The 23,183-nt window shown below is 41.9% G+C and overlaps 1 long non-coding RNA gene across 1 annotated transcript; it reads right to left on the reverse strand.

Moving 5' to 3' along the window:
- Positions 1-1,477: 1,477 nt before the first annotated feature.
- LOC129524599 (uncharacterized) lies at positions 1,478-21,456 on the reverse strand. Its single transcript, XR_010130429.1, has 5 exons — positions 21,034-21,456; positions 15,883-16,000; positions 9,320-9,454; positions 3,053-3,782; positions 1,478-1,678 (listed from the first exon to the last, which is right to left on the reverse strand). It is a non-coding gene; the product is annotated as an uncharacterized lncRNA (long non-coding RNA).
- Between the last annotated feature and the right edge of the window lie 1,727 nt (positions 21,457-23,183).

Genomic DNA, 23,183 nt, shown 5'->3' on the forward strand with positions numbered 1-23,183 from the left:
ATATTATTTTTTGTATTTTCCCCCTCTGTTCATAAAATAGTTCCCCCTTATCCATAGGTTCATTTTCCTTGGTTTCAGTTACCTGAAGTGAACTGTGGTCTGAAAACATTTTGAAAGAGAGAGAGAGATCACATACTCATACATTTTACTACAGTGTTTTCTTATAATTGTTCTATTTTGTATTAGTTATTTTTGTTGATCTCTTACCATGCCCAATTGGTAAATTAAACTTTATCATAGGTATATAGGTATAGGAAAAAACAATGTTTTATACTATCTGCAGTTTCAGACATCCACTTGGGTTCTTGAAGCTGACCCCCTTGGATAAGAGGGGACTAGTGTAATAGCACAGAGTCATTGTGAGGAGTTAATGAATTATTAATAATCTACTTCTCAATTAATTTTTTTATGTAAAGCTCTTAAAATAGAGAGCGAAGTATAAAATAGAGAGCGAAGTATAAATATTAGCTTTAACTATGATCCTATCACTGTGTGATATGACAACACAGAGAAAGGCTGAGCAAGGACTTTCTTCCTGATGCTAGGTGCCACAAATGCCTGCCCACTTGGGGAAAAAAGGGGGAAGAAAGGACTTGTACCTCCTAAAAGAGAGAAATTTTTGAAATTCCTGAATATACCAAGAATTAACTAGTTTAAATTTTCTGCCAACTCACAGAAAGAAAACTGTAAATCGAGATTTTAAAAATACTTTGGTAACAGAGTTCAGTTTATGGGCTGGGAAATCTGTATTCACTACATAAAAATTCCCGGGTCGGAGCAATGACCTGATGGTCCTGTAAAATGCACACCGTTCTCTCTCAAATTCAGCATGTTTCAAAGCTTCCATTTCCTAAACATTTGTCAGGTTTATGAGGACGCATACATGAATTAAATTATTTTGTCTGTGGCATCAAGACAACTACGTGCTGGGGGACGCTGGCCCTTGCTCTTCTAGCTCAGACCTGAAGGACCCAGAGGGGATGCTGATGGGGAAACGGTCACTCCATTCCTGAAGCCCCAATTACCCAAGAAGGGGCTTCTCTCGCTCATCAAGTAACAACTGCTTAGTCATAGCCAAGCTTGTCTTTTACAAGAAGGCTATTCTTTAAATTTGAGTTTATATTTTTCTTTCAACCTAAGAGTGAATTTGAACACAAAGGTTAAAGCAGACCAAAATATATTCTAACCCCCCCCAACACACTCAACCAAGCAAAGATACAAACAGGAAATGTGTGGATCACGTGACTCATGATGACTTAGTCTTGCTGTAACACACTTTGGACTGATTCACATAACAAAATCTCTGAGAAATCAAGCACTGAGCCTGGGACAGCTGTAGAAGGAGTGAGAGTAATGTGTCTCAATGGGAAATATATTCCAGATGACAGGGGACAACTCTAATTCAGGATGAAGCCACGAGAACTGGGGTAAGGCGTATGCTTGTAACTGAATTGACTTGAACACCCATCAACACTCCTTCAGAATCGTGATATTTTTATTATCTGAGAGGAACAAAATCATGACATTTGGGTCTTCTTCATAACTGTTTGTGGATGTTCATCAGAATGGAATGCACTTTGAGCTGGGCTGATGCAGTGTCCGCAAGAAGAAACCGCTTTGCTGGTCATGCTCAGAGGGTGGAAGGTGTTTTATGGGGTGACTTCTGACTGCTTGCTTTCTGGGGGTAATATAAAAGACATATTAACTCATTTAGTTTTCCCCACAAGCCTGTGGGATAGTTTCTATTATTAATCCCTGTTTTCGGGTGACAATAAATATCGGTCAAGTGCTATTTTAAACACTTGACCGACTTGACAGGTAACTGTTGACTCCCTGAGATTGCATGATGGCAAGAACTTCAGAAGGTCGACTTTCTGGAAATAGCTATTCAAAGGTCAGTTCTCAGTGCCATATGCTTCTCCGAATAGTCATCACTGCTTCATCTGTGTTGAGGAAGAGGAGTGTTGTGGGAAACCAAACATTCCTGACTGCTCCTGCTGAAATGCTCATGGGTACCACCAATAATATAGTTATGGAGGAGAGGAAAGAACTCAGTTCTCCAGCCCAGTTTTCTGCCTCCATTCCTGCTATGCCATCTGCTAATGTAGCCATGAAATCACTTTTCTAAAGTTCAGTTTTATAATCTGCAAAATTGGGATGATAATGGAACCCACAACATAAGAGCAATGTGAAGATTAAATGAGACAACACATATGCTTAGCGAGGGATCAACGGGTTCTGTGACTGGCCAAAGGGCATCCATGTGGGAAGGTCACAGAAGTAGGTTCAGAAGAAAAGTCTCTTTCTCTGACCTTCTCCTGCTCTCCTTTCTCTCACCTGTCCTTCCTCCTTTGAAGTGAGTCATAGAAACAAGAATTCCTCTTCCCCAAAGTGGGTCATAGAAACTAGACCCCAAAGCAAGACAAAACCTAAAAAGGTCACTCTCTCCCTCCTCTCTTTGCCCTTAAAGACTCTCATTCCAGAGAGGTCCTTCCCCAAACCCAGGAAGAAGGAATGCTACACAGAGAGGCCAGGAAGAATCTGAACGCACAGTCCTTGCTGGGATACTCCCCTCAGTCTATTACCACGAGATCATAACTTTTGTCCACTCACATTTCTGTGTGGCTGGTCATTCTTCATTGAACCTAAGCATAAAAATAGACAGTATTCCCTGGGTCTTTGGGTCTTCATTTCTGAAGGTTCCCATGTCAAGTGAAATTTTGATTAAATAAATTTGTTATGATTTTCTCATGTTAACCTGTCTTTTCTTATAGGAGTGTTGTCTGTGACCCTTATGATGAATGAGGACTTTCCACCCCTGCAATACTGTATGAAAATAGACAAGAGCTAGTCCTCCTGTCTTCTTCCCCTATGGCAAGGGCTTTGAACCACGTGACCTTTAAGATGCCCACTGTTTCTGAAGGATCTATGATTCTCTGACATCTGACTCATAAGCCATGTTTCTTCACATACAAGCCTTTGGAGTAAGATTAGTATCTTTGGTCAGAAGAACTTTCAAACATGTTCCCATGTTATCAGAATCTTTTCTTACCTCTTTATTACGATATGGCCTCCTCCGTGTTCTCCTCTGTGTGTTTGGCACCTCACCTTTTCATAAGCTTCACTCCTACTCCATGCAGGGGTGACCAGGCTCTGGCTGAGTGAACAGCACTGATTTAGAAAGTCAGGTGAAAGCCCATCAGGAGCTGTCACTGCTGAGCCTGGGATGCCAGACCACAGGGCAACTGCACAGGTGCTCGATTGAATGGGGAACCAAGGTCTGTGACAAAGGCAGCTCCCGTGCTGAGATTCTAGGCATCAGCAGCCAGCAGCACTCGCTGTCAGGGAAGAGCACATGGGCTCAATCCTGGCAGAACCTAAGCTGGTGCTTCCTCAACTCCCAAGGCCAATGTGGTAAACCATCCTGCACAAAATACCTCCGCAGGTGTTCAGGACAACTGACAGGTAGAGGAAGCAAAACCGAAAGGAGGAATGTGATCAAGCAGTTTGCTTAATTGTGTGCATAACCATTTGTATATTCATTCATTTGCTCATCCACTCGAAAAAACATTAACTATAACAAGACTTCCAAGACTGTTCCTTAACTCGAAGGAAGCGCTAGGTTTGTCTTATCCAAGTACATGCTGCTTTTTCTCTTGTGTGCTGGGATATTTAGCATGTGGACAAATTAAACAGGATTTTAAAATGTCCTTAGCTTAATTTACCATGATTTAGCTACCAGCAAATGATGAAGAATGGAACCAAGATGCATTGATTTATACCTAGTATGGAAAGAGAAAAAAATGTGAAATTAGAAATCACATTAAATTATTTTTTAAACTATGAAACAATTTCACCAAACGTTCAGTTGCCCATGTGGCACACAATAAATTGCTTTTGTTTAGAGAATTTATGAATACCTTGTGAACTATAGGGAGTGGTTAGCTAAATTTGTTAAGATGAAATGGCCTAATTGCTAAAAGCTTGCTTACTTATAAATTATTGCCATTCTTTATTTTCCTGACCCTAAGTTCCTAAGAGATTATCAATTTTCAAAGGTGTATTGTCTGCCTTTACCTTTTAAAATATAAAACTCGACCTCATGTTTTGTGGAGATGCCTCCTTCAAATGTGGTCTGAAACTCCTTTTTCTCTTTCTTAATTTCAATGGCTTGAAAAGAGCACTTAAGGCAAACTTAGTTTTTCTTTTCATTCCCTGGGTCCCTCTGCACTTTGTGAACGATGCCGTTGAAGTTATGCAATGTGGTGGCCCGGATAACCCCCTCTCATGCTAAATGCAACTGTCGCCCAGTCTTTTACTTATGGCTTGTCTCTATGCACACACATTTGACATTATTACTGCTGTTTTGCATAGTCAATGCTGGGTTTAGATTCACCCACACATTCACCATGTCTCTTGTATCTCACACCTTCCACTTGGGATCATTTCCCTTCCGCCTGAAGTAAATCCTTTTAAATGTCCTTTAGTGAAAAAAATGTAATATTTTTAAAAATCACTTTTATTTTTTTAGAGACAAGGTCTTACCATGTTGCCTAGCCCGGCCTTTAACTCCTAGACTCAAGTGATCCTTCTACCTCAGCCTCCCAAACAGATGGGATTACAGACATGTGCCAATCATGCCTGTAGTCCCATCCCAATCAATGATTGAAAAAGCTTTCAATCATTTTTAAATAGCAGCTTATACAAAGTAATATGTGCTCACTGTGGAAATCTTTAAAATACAGGGCAATACAGAAAGAGTAAAACATCGTTTCGCATGCCACTATTAAGAATGAGCCATGAAAAATAAATTCTAAATGCACTTCTGTGTTACGTACCCACAACACACACACACACACACAAACACACAAACATAGAGCTGTGCACATAATTAGCTCTCAGTACTATTGGCTATTTAATATTATATACCTGGGTTTTCCACATTAAGGGGAACATATTGTGAGGCTGCTTTTCAACCTGCCTTTTTCATTTAATAATATGCTTGACTATTTTCTCCTGTTCTTTCATATTCTTCTACAAAATTACATTCTTTTAGGGAAGGGTCTTGCTCTGTTGCCCAGGCTGGACTGCAGTGGTGTGATTACAGCTCACTATAACCTTGAACTCCAAAGCTTAGGCAGTCCTCTCACCTCAACCTCCCAAGTAGCTAGGACTACAGGAGTTTACCACTATACCTGGCTAATTTTTAATTTTTTTAATAGAGACAGGGTCTCACTATTTTGCCCAGGCTGGTCACAAACTCCTGGCTTCAAATGATCCCCCTACCTCATTCTCCCAAAGTGTTGGGAATGCAGGCATTAGCCACTGTGCCCAGACCAAAATTAGTATTTAAAGATCATTGAAAAATTAAACATTGGCATGTGGGGTGTCTCACAATTACTGGTAAATATATATTTTATCCTAAGCTGGGTAGTAGGTATGTTAATATTTCTTTCAGTAGTAGTATTTGTATTTTATTTATATGTAATAAACATTTGTATGTGTATTCTTAATGTCTTTTAAAATTATAAGTGTGAATCTTATGGACATCAAGACTTAACCTGGAACACTAGTCCCCTGATATAGTTTTGTGGCTCAATCTCACACTTTTATCCTCTGCTCGAATGTCATCAGAGAAGCCTTCCCTGGCCCCTACCCCCAACTCCTGATCCATCCATCTCTTTTGTTCTGCTTTATTTATTACAGATCCCTTCTTACCTCCTGACATGTCATATATTTAATTAGTCATTTGTTTATTGCCTGCTTCTTCCACTAGGCTATAAGCTCAATGAAAAAGGCAATCTGGATTTTTTGAATAACTATATATCAATGCAGAGCAGTGCATGGCACACAGTAGGCTGTCAGTAGTTATCTGGTAAATGGTAGAATGGGTGAATGATCTGCATAGTCATAAAGAATAGTTAGTACCAGACTTAGTAGCAATACATATTTGTGCCTCTTGTCAATCACTTAACCATGTTATGACCTCATGGTGAACCCTCTAGGTTGTACAGGAGAAAATGACACTGGTGTTGTTTTCTGTCCTCTGTGATGGGCATAATAAAGGTGTTTCTGATATGTTCTGTACTGAAACATAATGCTAAGTTTGTTTTCTTTTTCTTTGACATTAGTCATTACGGCAGAGTTGTGGACTTGGAAAGCATCCGGAACGTATAATAATTTAGTTGAACCCTTTGTTTTCCCCCATGTAGAAACTGAAGTACCAGTAGATTCAACGTTCGCCTAAGAAGATGCAGTAAGTCAGTGAACAAATTGGGGCCAAGCTAAACCCTATAGTACAGATAAGAAAACTGAAGCTTAATTAGTGCTTCCCAACCTTTTTCATGTTATGACATGCATTGATAACCATTATATAGAGTCTGTGGAGGCTGCTCATGGCTAGAGGGAAATAAACAAGGGGTTCTGGTCACCCCAGGCCTTGGTACAGTATAGGTGGTACCCCAGCATAGGTGGTACCCCAGCATAGGTGGTAGCCCAGCATTGGTGGTACCCCATCATAGGTGGTACCCCAGCATGCTGCCATATGCCTGCCTGGAAAATCTGGCTTAAAGAGTTGATGTGCCCAAAACAGCAAACAAAATGCGCAGCTGCAATTTGCATTCAGTTAGTTCCAAGCCAGAGCTCTTAACTACAGTGATCTAATGCCCTAAACTCACACTCAGCATCATGCAGATTCTCAGGTGCTGAGGGGCTTGGAGACAATAGGTTCATCTCCTCTACTTTACAATCATAACCGACTTTTTTAACCTGAGCATGATAGGTAGAAAGAATATCTACCCCTTTCATGAGGAGTTCTATGCCCAATCTCAGAGTACAATCTCCCCAACCCAGAGAAGGCCATCAGGAAAGTTAACACTACACTCTTCAAAAGCTATTGAGTCTTAAATAACATCAGGAGGTAGATGCCCACTGTTATAGACTGAATGTTTGTGTCCCCCTCAAGTTCAGATGTCGACACCCTAGCCTCCAATGTAACTATAATTGGAGAGGGGGGCCTCGGAGGAAAAAATTAAGGTTAAATAATGTCATAAGAGTGGGGCCTTGATCCCAAAGGATTAATACCTTATAAGATGAGACACCTGAGAGCTCACTCCCTCTGTGCAAATGAGCCAAGAAAAGGTTCATGCGAGGACACAGAAAGAAGGGAGGCAGCAAGAAGGTGGCCATCTGCAAGCCAGGAAGAAAGCCCTCACCAGAGACCATATCAGCTGAACCTTGATCTTGAACTTCTAGCCTCCAGCGATGTGAGAAAACAAATGTCTGCTGTTTAACCCAGTAGTATATGGTATTTTGTGCTAATAAACCCACCATTCAGGTTAAAGACATATTTGGTAGGAAAACCCTCGCCTAACTCTTACTGGAATATCTTTTAGGCCAGCTAAAGATACCACAAACTAGATGCTGAACTAGATGCTTGCCTCTTAAGTCTGCAGTATCTACATTCAGATGTGGAGATAACTTTTGAGCTCAAAACAAACACATTTGTGGCTATTGTTTGATTTTGGGATACTGAAGGGTCAATCTTGATAATATTTTAAAAACAAAAGGAGTCTCTTCCAAAAGTAATCACATTCCACCTCGGAAGCAGAGACTTGCCAGCAATCTCTCAAATGGCAGACTCCTCCTTACATTAAAGACAACAACAATTTGTCGCTTCTCTGTCGCTGGGCACCTAACCACACAAAATGGGTGCAATGTGGTAGCTAAGTGGTTGCTACTTACAGTACTGTAAAATTTTGAATAGTAAAAGATGGTAAAGCCAAATGCCTAACATTGTACAATGGTCAAAATTATACAATAGAGCATGTTTTTTATGATGAGACACAAAGTTATGGGAAATATTCAATGTTCATGATATAAAATTCAAGTGCAGATTAAAAATAATTTTAGACATAGGCATATAGGAAAAATATCTGGAGGATATGCATCAAAATATTAACAATGATTGTCCCTGGATGCATGAATTATGACTTTTATTTGCTTCGCTTTACTTTCTGTAGCTCCTACTTTCCTTATGGAGTACTTGTGCAATTGTTGAAAGTTAAATAAAAATGAATAAATCCACCTACTTAATCCACCCAATCCCAACCCAAGAGAAAAAACAGGCAGCCGGTGTGGATATTTTGCTCTTACAGCGCCTTCAGCAATCTGACCGCGGGTCTCGCATCATGTCAATATTGTGTTCTGCTGGTGGTTTGTATCCTCTTCTCCCTCCCCCAACCAATCCTCACCAAACACCAGCTGGAGCCCTAGAAATTTCAGTCATTCTGACATGACTTTGTTCCTGCTCCGCTTTATTTTGAATTAATGAGTTCTCTTCTCACTGTAGTAATAATTGCTATGGAGTTCTCTGGAGACCACACCTGGCTGGCTGTGTTGAGTTCTGAGCCTCTCAGTTGCATGCAAGAGGCTGGAAAGATTTGAGAGAAGATTGCTAAAAGTACTTCAGGGGCCCTGGAGGCACTGATTTAGGAGGCGGAGGAAAGACATACATGCGAATATGTCAACCCTGCACTAACTAAATAGAGAATGTAGGGAAAACAGACTTCCGGTTTATGAAGAACGTAAATACCAGAAACATCCCAAAGGGTAAGTGAGACCCCCTTAGGAGGCATGGAGTAGGGGGCGGGGTGGAAAGTGTATGATGCACGGATTTCTGGGCAGTATAATTCTGCCTAAAAATGATGAAGAAAGTGGAATCTGATTAACTTGGCCTAAGAATTAAGAAGGGTGTTCACCCCAGGTCTGCCAAACCTTGAGCAAATATTTAACAAAGGGAAAGGGGAAGAATAAGAGGAGAGTTTTGGCTGATGGCGTGATGTGCTAAGGTTTAAAATATCTTTTTCATGTGTGTTGAGACTACTGTTATGCAAAGCAGTCTGGAAAACTGACCGGAAAAATCATGTAAAAGAGAAGAGTTTGATGGGGCAGTGTGGAAAGAGAACGGAATTTCGAGTCTAAGATTTCCAGTTTTTGAGCACTGACTCTGCTGACTTATGGCTCATTAATCCCCTTGTATGAGCTTTAGTTTCCCTCCCTAGAAAAAATGGGGAAATGGCCCCTCTGAGTGGTTGTGAAAATCAAATGGGATAGTGCACATTAATGCCCAGGACTTGTGGCCTCTAAGGAGCTCTATTTCAGGAGATTCATTTCATAGGACTTGTGACTATTTAAATGCAGGCACTGAGGGAAACGGAGACACAGCATTCAGCAATCCTAACCTATCTTAAGCCACTCTGCTGCTCTTTCTTCCATTTAGGCTAAGTGCTCACCGATCTAATTTGCTGCAGATACTTACTGACAGCTGTGGTGAACACCTATGGTGGAGCCCAAGCACAGGTTTGGTTTTATTTTTAAAGCTTTCCAAGTGATTCCAATGTGTAGCTGGGATTGAGACCCACTGAGGTAGAGTAATAAGAATGGGGCACACAGCCTGGAAAAGAGAGAAAAAAGAAATGAGTCCATGGTGAAGAGTAAGTCTCCTCTGCTACCCTCACCCAAAGGCTCCCAGTTCTTCTCTCTTGAGGCACTTTTAATGTTTCTTTTTTTATCCTTCCAGAGAGTTCTATGTATAGATCAGAACCTATTGTGCATCGTTGCTTTTTTCACTTACCACCATGTCATGGAGATTGCTCCACATCAGTACTATCCAGTTTCCCTCCTGTTTAACATAGCTACATTGTATTCCATAGTATGGCTGTACCAAATGTATTTAATCACCTTCTTAAGTTGTTTGCAATCTCTTTAGGCAGTAAATATCCTTGTCCACACATTTCCAGCACTTGTGTGATTATGAAGTAGAGTTGCATCAAAAGACATTTGAGTAAGCTCTTCTAAAGAGAATTAAAAATTGCCACAAATCTGGGAAAAGATGGATTGTTCTGTTGCCATGAAAATAAGGAGCCACCAGAACTCAGACAAACCAATGGATCCATGTTAACTCCACCCTTCTAAAAGCCTGTCAGGGATAGCACTCACTCCAATAAACACACCTCTTCATCCTAAGCAACAACAGTCTCACCCCAGTAACCAAGCTTCTGCACACGATGTCAACACCTCTGAAAACCGGCCAACGCTGAACTTCATACTTCCAAAATAATCCACATAAGAACAGTAGTCAATTCTATGCAGAATATGCCATTAGAACTCTATAGGATGCGTTGTTCTTTGCGGGCAACTGAGGGGACTTCAGGGTAAATTTGTGGTTTTTGCTTAGATTTTGACTTTAAAATCTAGCCTCATCATAAGATTTGATTCCAGTCCATCTGTAGTCCATTTTTTAGAAGCGGAATTGCTGAGTAATAAGACATGAGTACTTTGAAATTTGGTAGACGCCATCCTCCAAAGAGATCTGCCAGTTTACTTATCCATAATCAGTGACGTGCTACTTATTTCTCTGTCCTTTAACTGAAGCAACTTAAAAAATCTTTGCAATTCTACAAAGTGGAAGAATATTTTCTTTAGATTTTCATTTCACATTTTCCAGATTTAATAAGCTTGAGCATCTGATCTTATATATACATGTGCATGTATATATAATGTATACATTCATATGCATATATATGCTAATTTCCTTTTTGTGTGAATTGGTGGTTTACAGCCTGTAGACTAGTGATGTTTGAAAATCATCCTCAAAGATGATCATTTCTCTCAATTGTAGTAATGTACATGAAGAAACTGAAAAAGTTGCAGTAATCCATTTTTCATTAAAATTGGTTCACCAAGAAATATGCTATTTGGCTGGTTCATTTCAAATATTCAGAAAAATAACTTGTTCTTGTTCGAGGAAAAAATCTAGATTGTTTTAAGATACAAAGGAGGAGATAAATCTTTGATAGTACGAAGGTTGAGGTAGCTCTCTGCTCCCACTTGTGTTAAGCCTACACAAGTTAAAGTGGTTTTCTATTTTTAAAGAGCAGAGATTGCAGCTGTTCTAAAGCACAGCCCTCTCAGCAGGTACCTGGGAAAGATAATTGGCAGGTACCACTGAAGGTCGATGTGAAGCACTGAGCACTGCCCACTCTGAAAGACCTAACGAGGCCTGAGCTCAGGAAACCTGCAGGAGGTTCGGCTCACAAGTGGCCATTTGGGAGTGTTTCTACCAATGGCCAGCAGCTATGTTCCTTCCTTATTTGGGGAGGTTTGTAAAATAACACCAATCAATTTCTATGTGTAGTTCTTGATATTACTAAGTACTTTTGTATGTATTATTCCTATTGCCATGCCTTAGGCTATAGAAGTGTGCCTGTTTCTGGAATGGAAGCTAGCTTTAAATTAGCCCAAATAAATAAAAATGAAGACGGCAACCCTGGCCATTATCCTGGAGGTTAGCTTTACTATCAACCCCTTTTTATCAGAAGGGGACACTTGAGGGACAGAGAGGTTAAAAACGTATGCCAGCTTGTGAAAACAAGATGGAAACACAGATCTTCTGACTTGGAACCCTGTTTCCTTTCACCATAATAAACCGAAAACTATATACATAAATATCAAAAATATTCCCTCTTCAGCATGTACTTGGAATCCTTTTTCTATATTGACATGATTTTCCAAATATAAAAATTAGTGGCAGAAGAAGGAGCACAGACCCTTACTGTAAAACTATAGAAAACTTGAATTTATTTTGAAAGCTTCCCAAACTAATGCTGTATCTGACAAATAGCACAGCACAGTAGGCTTGGTTCTGATTGCAGAGCTCAGGAAAGCTGTCTAAAATGGTCTATTTTACACTTAGGTGTATATAAAAATTGTTTTAAGATTTATTTTTATTGTCTGCAATTAGCTTGTATATGCTGCTGCATTGTCTTCTGCCTCAGGAACTGAGCTGTTTATTTCTCTTTCTTCCAAGAAAACACACATTGCAATGCACATTGACTAAGAGCTCGGTGATATAGTGTCTTTGTCCTATTATGCAATTCCTATTTTTAATTTGTGCAGTAAAACTGTCATACTAATAATATCCTCATACCAAAAATTAATTTTGATCCTTGAAAGGTAAAAATTTATGTTCTCTGTGCATGTCAGTGTTCTTGGCAATCTAATTGAGCAATTTTTCCCCCAGACCATCGTTATAAATTTGACAAATTTGGCAGACCTGTAGGAATTATTGAGCTGCAAATCTGCATTATGCTTGTAAATTCTAAGAATCTCTGCTTACCACTGATTTCAATTTTCTGTTAAGGAGGGCTCAGAAAGAACAGGCAAGGCATTTGAAGAAATCAGAGGTGAAGTAAATTCTTTTTTTGAGATGGCATCTCCCTCTGTCGCCCGGGCTTGAGTGCAGTGGCGCGATCTCTGCTCACTGCAACTTAAGACTCTCGGGTTCAAGTGATTCTCCTGCCTCAGCCTCCCAAGTGGCTGGGACTACAGGTGCGTACCACCATGCCCAGCTAATTTTTGTATTTTTAGTAGAGATGGGGTTTCACCATGTTGGCCAGGATGGTCTTGATCTCTTGACCTTGTCGTGATCCACCCACCTCGGCCTCCCAAAGTGCTGGTATTACAGGCATGAGCCACTGCACCCGGCCACGAAGTAGATTCTTAAACAAAGAAGGACAACCCCAGAGATTAGTGTCTCAGCTTAATTTTTTTTCTAGTAGGTAATGATACAATTCTTAAACACAAGAGTCTTCATGTTTGCTTTATAGTTGCAAGGAGCTAGAGACTTCAGCAGTTTTCTGCCAATGCTGTGTTGACTGTGCAGTCAGTTCTATTGTCATGTTGCAGTTCTTAATTATTAAGAATACCTTTCTTAACTTCTCATTTTGATTGTACCTCATATTTTGTACGTATATATATTCATTTTTAAATGGATGTTAACTGAATTTTTACCACGGGCCAATCATTGTCATTCATTCTACAAATATTTTGATTGTCTACTATGAACCACAACCAGGTTAAGTGTTGTGGATTTAACAATGGGAAAAATAGATATTCATGGAGTTTACAATAGCATGAGGGAGAGAGATATTAATCAAATTACCATCCTCCCTCTCAAATATATAGTTCCAATCCATGTTAAGTGTTCTGAAAGAAAAGAATGAGGTGCCCTGAGAGAATGGGGATTGATTTGCAGGCAAGTCAGGGATGATTTTCCTGGGGAGTATTGTTGCTTTCATAAGCGTTATTCACTAAATCTTCCCAGCAAGTCTCTGGTACAGGTGTTACCGTCTGCACTTTGCGGTTAAAGAAGTGGAAACATGGAAGAGGTTAAAGTGCTCTTTGGACTATGCCTCAGATGGTTATGCAACAAATACGAATGAAAGGGAAGTGATCATTTGTCAGCATACATGTGGAGTTAAGGCTCTTCAAGGTCATTCTATCCTTCATTTGCCCCTTCTAGGAATTTTATTTCTGTCAAGCCGTCCCTAAGAAGATAAGCTATTATTATAGCTTTGAAATGATGTGGAAATACTTTCAAAATGTGGCAAAGTGAACTGCCCACAAGTACTACACACTTGTAATTAAATGATACAGTTATTGTCTTAGTCCATTTGGGCTGCTGTGACAAAATACCATAGACAGGGTCACTTATGAAAGCTAAAAATGTATTTCTCGCAGTTCTGGAGGCTGCGAAGTCCAAGATCCAGGCACTGGCAGATCCAGTGTCTGGTGCAGACCTGCTTCCTGGTTCACAGAATTGCCCTTTTGCTGTGTTTCCACACAGTGGAAGGAGAAGGCAGGTCTCTGGGGTCCCTTTTATTTTTTATCTTATTAATTTTTTTTAACCAACAAGAATGATCTTGAGAGGGGTCCCTTTTTATTAGGGCACTAATCCTAATCATGAAGGCTCTGCCTATAGGACCTAATCACCTCCCAAAATGCCCCACCTCCTAACACCATCACCTTGGGGGTTAGGATTCTAAAATATAAATTTGGGGGGGATGCAAACATTCAGACAGTAGCAGTTATCCTCCATTATCTGTACGTAATTCATCAGCTTCCTGATTTAGCTGCTGTACTTTTTAATGTGCAGCCTGACTTTGGACGCCGCCCCTCCCAAGCTTAGAACAGAGCTGCTTTAAGTCCACAGGTGTCAGAATGGCAGCACCAGCAGTACTTAAGACTTTATTAGAAATAACAGTTCTTGGGCACTGCACTAGGCCTGCTAAATCAGAATCACTGGGGGCAGAGCCCAGCAATCTGCATTTTAACACTCTCTCCAGGTGATTCTCATGCATGATAAATTTTAACCAGCATTGCCTTTCAGAATGTGGACTAACGTTAATACTGGCCCAAAGGTAAATCTGCAACCATATGATATTTACAAATGAGTCGATGCATGTAGACCAATGAATAAATATTAGCTATTATTCTCAATACATGGAATATTAAAATTGGATGGAAATATTAAGATTACCTGGTATAGCAACTTTCTTTTATGTATAAAGAAATTGAAAAGGATATAGCTACCTTAGTTAAGTATATGCTGGTGCAATTTTTATATCATCCATTTTATTCTTTTTACTGTGTTCTCCACTAAATCAGATAATCAAATGTATTCTGGTTTATGGTCAGTTCCAGAGAGAATGAGAGGTGGGTCAGCAAGCTTACTATGTCTGTCTTGTAATTCCTGCTTGAAGATCAAGAAAAGAACTTTATGAGAAATCATGTACAAATCTCACACAGACACATCAGCTCTCTGGAAAGAGCTCCAGGCTGATGATCAGGGAAATAATGTCCTTGTAGCTGTCCCCTGCAGGGGGTCTCAACTTGGATTTGAATGTGGATTGGCAAGTTATGCATAATCGCATTATTTTTCCAAAATGTCCCCTCAACCTCCACTTCTCTTAATTTTCCAGCTTGTTTTCCCCAATCTACTTTGGTTTCACTTCCATACAAACAGGAAAATATAGCTGCTGTTTATGTATTTGCTAGATTTATGAAACATGCCACTGTGCCTCTGAGTATGAATGTGATATAAATCACAAGCCATAAATGAATGACTGAACAACAAAAACAAAAATAAGTAAAAGCTGAAACTCACATGATTTTATAACTAATGAACCTCTTTTCTCTTGTCAGGGAACAACTGAGTCAGGTCTTCTCTTACAGGGGTTATTCACATTGTTCTTCTCTTTCTATTCAATAAAAGCTGCCTTAATGCCAAAATTAAGAAAAAATAGAAATAACTACTCTAAAAGCATTCCAATAATTGCCTTCAGGTGAGGGGATATGGTTCATTCAAGCTTCTCTTTTAACTTTTCCATATTTTCTTCAGCAAATACTAATGATAGCCACTAACTATATGTTGAGTGCTTGCTATACAGTGCCATTTAATTTTCACAATAAGCCTGTAGAGTTATATTGGGTTTACTGTAAAGGCTTCCCCAAATTCAAAGCATCTAAGTAATAGCCCCATTTACGCAGGCAGTAAGAGGTGGGGCTGGGGTTGGACACCAAATCTGCCTCCTCCAGAAACCATTAGCACAGTCCCCACCATGGCTTGCTCCTTCCTTGCCCTCCCATCCCTGTGGGGCTCCCTTTCACATCCTGCTAGTAATGACCAGCAATCCTGGACTCACTCTTCTAGATAAAATGCTCCCGCCCTGAGACGCAGGTCACATTTCTCTCTCTTACCCTATCTCATCGCACACCACACTGACAGACTGAACTACTGAAATGAGGTAACGAGAAGAAACTCTACCCTGAAATAAAGGAAACTATACACCAAATGAGACTTTCCTCGTGAGCTACAGACAAACCCTCTCAGCATGTTCCCAGGTCCTGCCTTTGCTTCTCTCTTGGCAGGTGCACCCTCTCTCTCTCTCTAAGACCAGACCATCTTTGTGACTTCTAACTTGGGCCATCCCATGCACTCTTCTCAAAAAACCTGACCTCACCCTTAAGAGTTGCTTTTACCTTAGAATTTCTTCCCTTTCCTCCAGAAGCACTTTTCCCAAGTTAGAGTTAATGAGGCTAGAATCATGTGCTGATGACGTCAGTAGAGCTGTCCCAGGTAGTCTCTGGCACCCAGGTTCTATTGGGAAGAGTGGGAGAGGCGAAACATCTTCAAGATCCTAACAGCAAAGAGGTGTTGCCATGCCTCTTTCTTTATTCTGCTTGTCTACAGCAATTTTATTTATTTATTTATTTATTTATTTATTTATTTATTTATTTACTGTGTATCCCTAAAAGAATTTTGTAAATTCAGAGATTACTGTTAGCAGCGGACTGTATAGATCTGCAGCAAACTCAATTCTTGCCTCCTCAGAAGAAAGAATTTGACTGAGGGGCATAGGCAGGAGAGACCATGGCAAGTTTTACAGCAGGAGTGAAAGTTTATTAAAAAGCTTTAGACCAGGAGTGAAAGGTAGTCAAGTGTACTTGGAAGAGGGCGACTTGAGAGATCAAATGCATTTGAGGGTCAAAATGCCCTTTCAACTTGGGGTTTTATACATTGGCATACTGCCTGGGTCTTGGGTTATGTCTCACCTGATTCCTCCCTTGGGGTGGGCTGTGCACACGTGTAGTGCCCTGCCAGCCCTTGGGAGGGGAGAATACAGTATGGTTACTGGATGTAAGGAACATGGCTGTGCTGCAGCCAAGTAGGGCAGCAGGCATAGGCCAAGGTAAACAGCCTAGCTGACACAGTGGGATTGGGGTGCAAGCACATAGTCCCATGTCTTATATAATCATAACCATGTAGACACAACATAGAGAAGCTCCCCACCTGGCTCTCAGCCACTATTTTCTGTGCAGTGTGTAAATGTAACACTGACCCTGTGAAGGGGCTGCTGAATAAAGCCAACTCTCATTTACCTGGTGTCACTCGAGTGTTCTTCCAGCTCCCCCACCCCACATCCACCCACTCTCCTCAGACCTCAGCTGGGGCTGGACCCCAACCCTGATCGTGACACTGGAGTTGTACAGATGCTCACTTGAGGCGTTCTTCCCTTACCAGTCTAGCATTCCTAGAGGAAGGTCATATACCAGTTAAACCCTGCCATTTGCCTCTTAATGCACATGCTTGAGCCCATTTGCCCAACTCCCAAGATCTTATTGAGAAGCTGCTAATCAACAGTTTCAGGTGTTTTCTATCCACTGGGAGACCGCCTTTCCCTGGCGCCAGCTGTGACCAATTATTTTATTATTTTAGAGAGATAGTTGACAACCACCTGACCATTGCCTGATGGTCTCCTGACATTCCTGATGCGTGTGTGTGGTGGGGTAGCCCTCTCCTGCCCTGTTCATGCCTGGCTAGCTACCTACTGTAACATTACCTGCACATATTTTAACATTACCTGCACATATTTGACATCTAAAATATTTCGAATTAAAACATTCACAAGAATATTATTTCCAGTTGATTGCTAATATTGACATTAAGGAATAGTTATAGTCACATTTTAAAGGAAGCCAGCAATTCTAATTAATGTGGTTATTTGATATTCATTGTCATCCATTAAAAATATCTGACAAGTTCTTATAGTCAGAAATCATATATATTTTCCTTATCTTTTCCAAATCTTATTTCCAATGTACTTACTCCATAGAATTTTATCCTACTTGTAATATAGTTTACACTTAAACATCTGTTATCCTAACCTTATACCTGCTAAAACTAAAATGTATATAAATTTAAATGCAACTTAAAAAAAATTCCATGACCATATGTCGCATAAAAACTCTTCATTTAATTATTACTATGCTTTTTATTACTAATTATAGATGAAGATAGCCATGAAGGTAAGGGAATTTAAGTGTAAGGACCACTCATTCTGTGGCCACTGTTGTTGCTGGGAGTTGCTAAGTCACATAGTAATCTACCATCAAAGATTATTTTTAACGATCTCTCAGTTGGCACCTTAATAGGTCTCCCTCAACTTTATTATGAACAAAGAATTAGCTACCATCTGAGTTTTGAAATGATTACAGTCATTTACTTTCTCTACAGCTACAGCAATATTTTGAATTGTGTCTTTTTTTTTGGTGCTGTAAATTTTTTATGCGTATGGCAACTAGACACTAGACATCATAAAATTTAGGATGAGTGACAGGTATGCCTTTCCTTAAAAAAGTGAGCACTGAGAAGGGGAATCTGCATCTTCATTAGTGTTTCTGAGGAAGATCAATTAAAAAAAAACTATTTGTGGAAGTAGAGGGTCTGGAAATTTATTTCCTTAAAATACTCCTTCCTGGGTCTTAACATACCTCAGCTTGAAGACTACTGATATAGAGAGTAAAGGTTGGGTCATTCTGTTTCTCTCTCTCTGTCTTGCTCTCACGCTCTTTCTCTTTCTCCCTCTCCTGTCTCTGGGAAAATATTAATTTGCAGAATCAATATAGTTTATTTTTTAAGAAAGATAAACATGGCCCAGGAGCAGTGGCTCACGCCTGTAATCCCAGCACTTTGGGAGGTCGAGGTGGGCAAACCACAAGGTCAGGAGATCGAGACCATCCTAGCTAACGCGGTGAAACCCCATCTCTACTTAAAAAAAATACAAAAAATTAGCTGGGCGTGGTGGCACGCATCTGTAGTCCCAGCTACTCGGGAGGCTGAGGCAGGAGAATCGCTTGAACTGGGGAGGTGGAGGTTGCAGTGAGCCAAGATTGTGCCACTGCACTCCATCCTGGGCAACAGAACAAGGCTCTGTCTCAAAAACAAAAACAAAAACAAAAAAAGATAAACATTCTACTTTCTTCATAATGTTTCCCATCTTTCATAACAAAGTCATCTTTTCCTGGAATATGCAGTACATTTTAGTTTCTCTAGTAATCCGGTCTAGTTACCATGACCCTCTCACCCTACCTCCTCGCACAATCCTTCTCTCAACCTGTCTTCTCTCACATCTGCCAGGAATAACAAGTGTGCTAATCACCAAGTCACACACACAACGGCTGGGCCTAAGCTTTGAAATGATATCTTGTAAGCACGTTCTCTTCCCCAGTGGTGGCTACCAGGGAATGTGTGGGTTCTTTCAATGGTTGTCCTCCAAAAGACATATAAACATTCTAACTTTCCAAACCTGTGAATGCGACCTTACTTGGAAAAAGGGTCTTTGAAGATGTAATCAAGGATATTGTAAAACATAGTCAAATGTTGATCATCCTGGACAACCTGGATGGGCCCTAAATCCAATGGCAACTGCCCTCGTGACAGACAGAAGAGAAGACATATGAAGATGAGGAGGTAATGTGACCATGAAGGCAGAGGTTGGAGTGAGGCAGGGAAGGAAGCCAAGAAACAGGGAATGCTTCCAGAAGCTGGAAGAAACAAGGAAGGATTCTCCCCAGAGCCTCTAAAGGAAATAAGACCATGCTGATGCCTTGATTTCGGGCTGCCGGCCTCCGGAACTGCGGGGGAAATTTTCTGTTGTTTGACGCCACCAAGTTTGTGGTAATTTGTTACAGTAGCCCTTGGAAACCAATACATCCATCTGAAGAAATAATAAATGAAACACAATAAGGCAATTTTATCAATGATTAATATTAGCATTATCATAAAGATTTCATAAAGGATTTGTTATGAAGAACTTCAGAAAAAAATTAGGTCCCTTCCACATGGGTCAGTTGTGTTCTTGGCTGTAAACTATGTGAGAGGAGCTTGAGGAAGCACTTTATATTCTGAGTCACTTGCGCTTTTGAGAGGGCCCAGCTCTGAGTTCAGGAAGGTGAGTTAGTTCATAATTAGGCAGCCTTTTATTTTTATGACCAGATCCTGACTTACATCCAGGCAGAATAGGTGAAACACTGTGTAAGATTGGATCTGAGAGGCTGGGAAGCCCATGAGCCAAAATACCTCGTCTACCAAGAATATGTGACCTAAAAGTCAACGGTATTCATTCTTTGGGGTTAAGGCAGGAGCTCTGAACTTAGAGAGATTATTTAGTAGTTACTGGGATCTCTTTGCTAAGCACCCTAAAAAAGGCATTGTTATTGTAAAATATAGTCAAATGTTGTTATTTATGGCAGCTATGTTCTATGAAGGTGCCACTAACATTCCTCCTAGGGGAAATACCTAGGGTTAGGTTCCTGCAAGCTTCTGGTCACAACATTGTCATCCCTCCGTTAACAGGTGGAAGGTGTGTAAGGGTGAAGTGGGATGCAGTGTTTTATAGCCTTTACGCCAGACTGAGAAAATCTCATTCCTAAGAGCTTCCAGAGCCTGAATCAAAGCCATGCAGCAACAGAATGTGAGAATGAGAAAAAGGGAAAAGAGTACTTAGATGATTGAGAAAGATGAGAGACAGAGAGAAGGAGGGTGAGGAGGAAAAAGTCTTAAAGGAAAATTGGCGAAGCCAGAGAGGCCTGATCAGGAACTGGGAGAAAGAAGAAGGTGTGGGAGGCAGATAAATGAGACCCAGGATTTTACACAGCTTGGCTGGGTTTAACAGTCCCACTTGGGAGCTCTGAAGTCATAGAACCCAGGACTTCTAGGGAAGCTGGTTCTTCTAAAGTCAACCTGCTCAGTTAAGAGGAACATTGTCTTCAGAGGATCAGAATGGATTTACAAACCTTGCTTCCTCCCTGCAATTCATTCTATTAGGAGGTCACAGACTGGGGGCACACAGAAAGCAGTTCAGCTTTTGAAGAAAAGGTCCTTTTATGGCACATGAATCTGTAAGTGTGGGGGATTCTTGTCAAAAGAACTGCTTCTTTTCTTAACTCTGCAGCAGATCAGTTTCTCTGCAAAGAGGACTAAGGACCTGCGAATCGGTTACTCAGAGCTTGGAGAGCCCAACCTTTTAAGCTGGAGCCGAGAGACTATGCTGGGTAGCTGCTGGAGATAGGCATCAACTTTGGGACAAGAGTCCTTGGCTCTGCCGGCCCACTTCTACGGAAATGGTTCACAATACAGCAGCGAGTAAACCTTCAATCCCAAGTTAAGTAATGGAAGACGAATATGGTCTTTTGGGCCCAGCCAGTTGACAAATGTCTGCGGGCTTTCCCATCACATTGCTGCTGCTCTCTCGACCCTGTCAGTGAGGAAAGAACTCAGCACTTGGGACTGCTGCTCACACGTGGGTGCCAGTTGCGCCAGAATCACACCAAGAGCGAGTGCCCACTCACCAAGCAGAGCTCAGGCAAAGGACGTTTCCAAACCGACGCCCACACCCGCAGAGCGGTCCCAGCGAACAGCAGGTGTCACCCTTTTGCTTCCAAACCCCAACCACTTTCAGGTGCCTCGCGCGCTCTCCAAACTTGTGTGTTCAGGGCTGCCGCCCCGCTGGGTGGCTGGGCCCATCTGCGCGTCTACGGGGCGCTCCTGTGCGGAGGGTGGGGAGTTGCAGCTTTCCAGCGTGCCCTCCAGGGGGATGAGGGAGGTGATGCCGAGGGCAGCAGGTGCCAGCAGAAGTCACCGGGCGTCTCGGAGGTCGAAGATTGAACTTGCAACGGGAGCTGGGGAAGGTGGTGCGCGCTTCCAAATCCCTCCCCCTTGCCCCAGCAGTTTCTCGGTGCCCAGAGCAGCCCGGGGGAGGCACTGCTAGGGCTCACGAGCAGAGGCGCTTGGACCATGGCTGCGACCCCGGCTCCGGCCCGGGTCCCCGCGCGCCTGCAATGCAGTGTGCAACTGCGCTTTGTGACGGAGGAGCAGCTCTTTCGGCCTGGACGGTTCTTGTGCCCCAGCCGGAAATCTCTGCGGCTGGAGGTGCAAAAAGCAGGGGAGGAGGCGGACGCGACGGTGACTGATGGTGAAGTACCGGGCACTACCCCCGCATGCCGAGTCCCACTCGGAAGTTGCGGCTCTTTTACGCGCTAGCGCGGTAATAGCGCGGGTGTGTGCGCTTTAGCGCACGTGTAGGGATGCGAGTGTGTGCGCCCATCGCGCGTGCATGGAGTGCGGGTGTGTGCGCTCGTTGGGCGTGTACGAGACTGCGTGTGTCCGGTCGGCGTGCGTGTACCGCGGTGCGCTATGTTGCCCGGCGCGCGCGTGTAGAAGTGCGAGTTGCGCACTCCGGCTGTCCCAGAGCAGGTGTGCATCCCCAGCAACTCTCTGAAGGGAAATGCCCGGCTGCCTCTCCTGTCCAGAAAACGTCCAGATGGATCCCGTGGTATCTTTATTGCTCTCAGGGAACTTAGTAGCTGTAGGCAGACGAGCTCTGAGAACCAGCTTCGGCCTTAAGAGATGCCAAAAGTGGGGTCAGGAGAAGAGAGGCATGTGATTTCTTCGCCGGGAATCCATTCAGGACCAAAACAGGAGAGGCGCCAATGTCTCAGTACTTCCAAGCATACGTGTTTCTCATTCCTTTCCAAAGGAATAGGCCATCTTACAGTTGCACCCGAAGCTTTCTGGTAAGCGAAGTTGTGAAGTTGAGAAAGGACTGAGCGGGGTGTACACCAGGCTAAGTGGCTGTTGCGGTCAGTGTGGCATCCATTTGGCATGACTTTTTGGTTCGACATGTGGCCTTCACCAAGAAAGCATAAGCGCAGTCACCTGGGCTCCACGAGTTGTGGGTATATTAGGGGAATGCTTTTAACCTTGGTAGGATTCCAGATCTTTTTGAGAATTCGAGGACACTTGTAGACTTTGGCTCCAGCAAATGTTCATACTTGCTCACAAAACTTTGCATAAAAATTGGAGGGGTTCACGCTTCTTGTCCCCAGCTCATATTAAATACCTGTCTCTGGTAAGTGTGGAAAGCAGAGCTCCTAAGGCAGCTGTGAGGCTCCAAAGACTTAGGGAGTTTCTTCCTACCCAATTTCTGAGAGTCTGAATAGAGTTTAAAGTGTTCTGCCCTGTGAATTGGTTCCAAAGGGAATTTCAAGTAACTGGCAGGTACTGCCTTCTCCCTCCTCAGTGATAAGGATACAAGTTCACTTCTCTATCTTCAAAGACTTAGAACATGATCAGGCACATAGTAGACACTCAATAAATGCTTGCTTTGGAGTGAAAGCAAGCCGTGGGATGTGTCTTCTCCCTTTACTGTAGGCCGGGATGGGCAAGTTTGGGTCTTAAAATGAAGTATTAAATACCATTTGACTAGTGTTTTAGGAAGCTTGAGTCTTGGTAATGGATCAAAAGTCTTACTCAATAGCTCATTGATTTCTCTTTTGGTTGTAAGAGAAGAAAGGAAGTAGCTTTTAGTGTTTCTTTTGGGAATTCTGAAACTCAAGCTTCCAGAAAAGAGTGCTGTTTGCCTGCTATAGTCAATTTATTTAATCTCCAGTCATGTGCAGAGAAAACAGCAGATTTGCGACTTATGCATTATTTCATGTCC

The sequence above is a fragment of the Gorilla gorilla genome, chromosome 13 (assembly GCF_029281585.2).
Source record: "Gorilla gorilla gorilla isolate KB3781 chromosome 13, NHGRI_mGorGor1-v2.1_pri, whole genome shotgun sequence".
In the NCBI taxonomy this organism is placed as follows: Eukaryota; Metazoa; Chordata; class Mammalia; order Primates; family Hominidae; genus Gorilla; species Gorilla gorilla.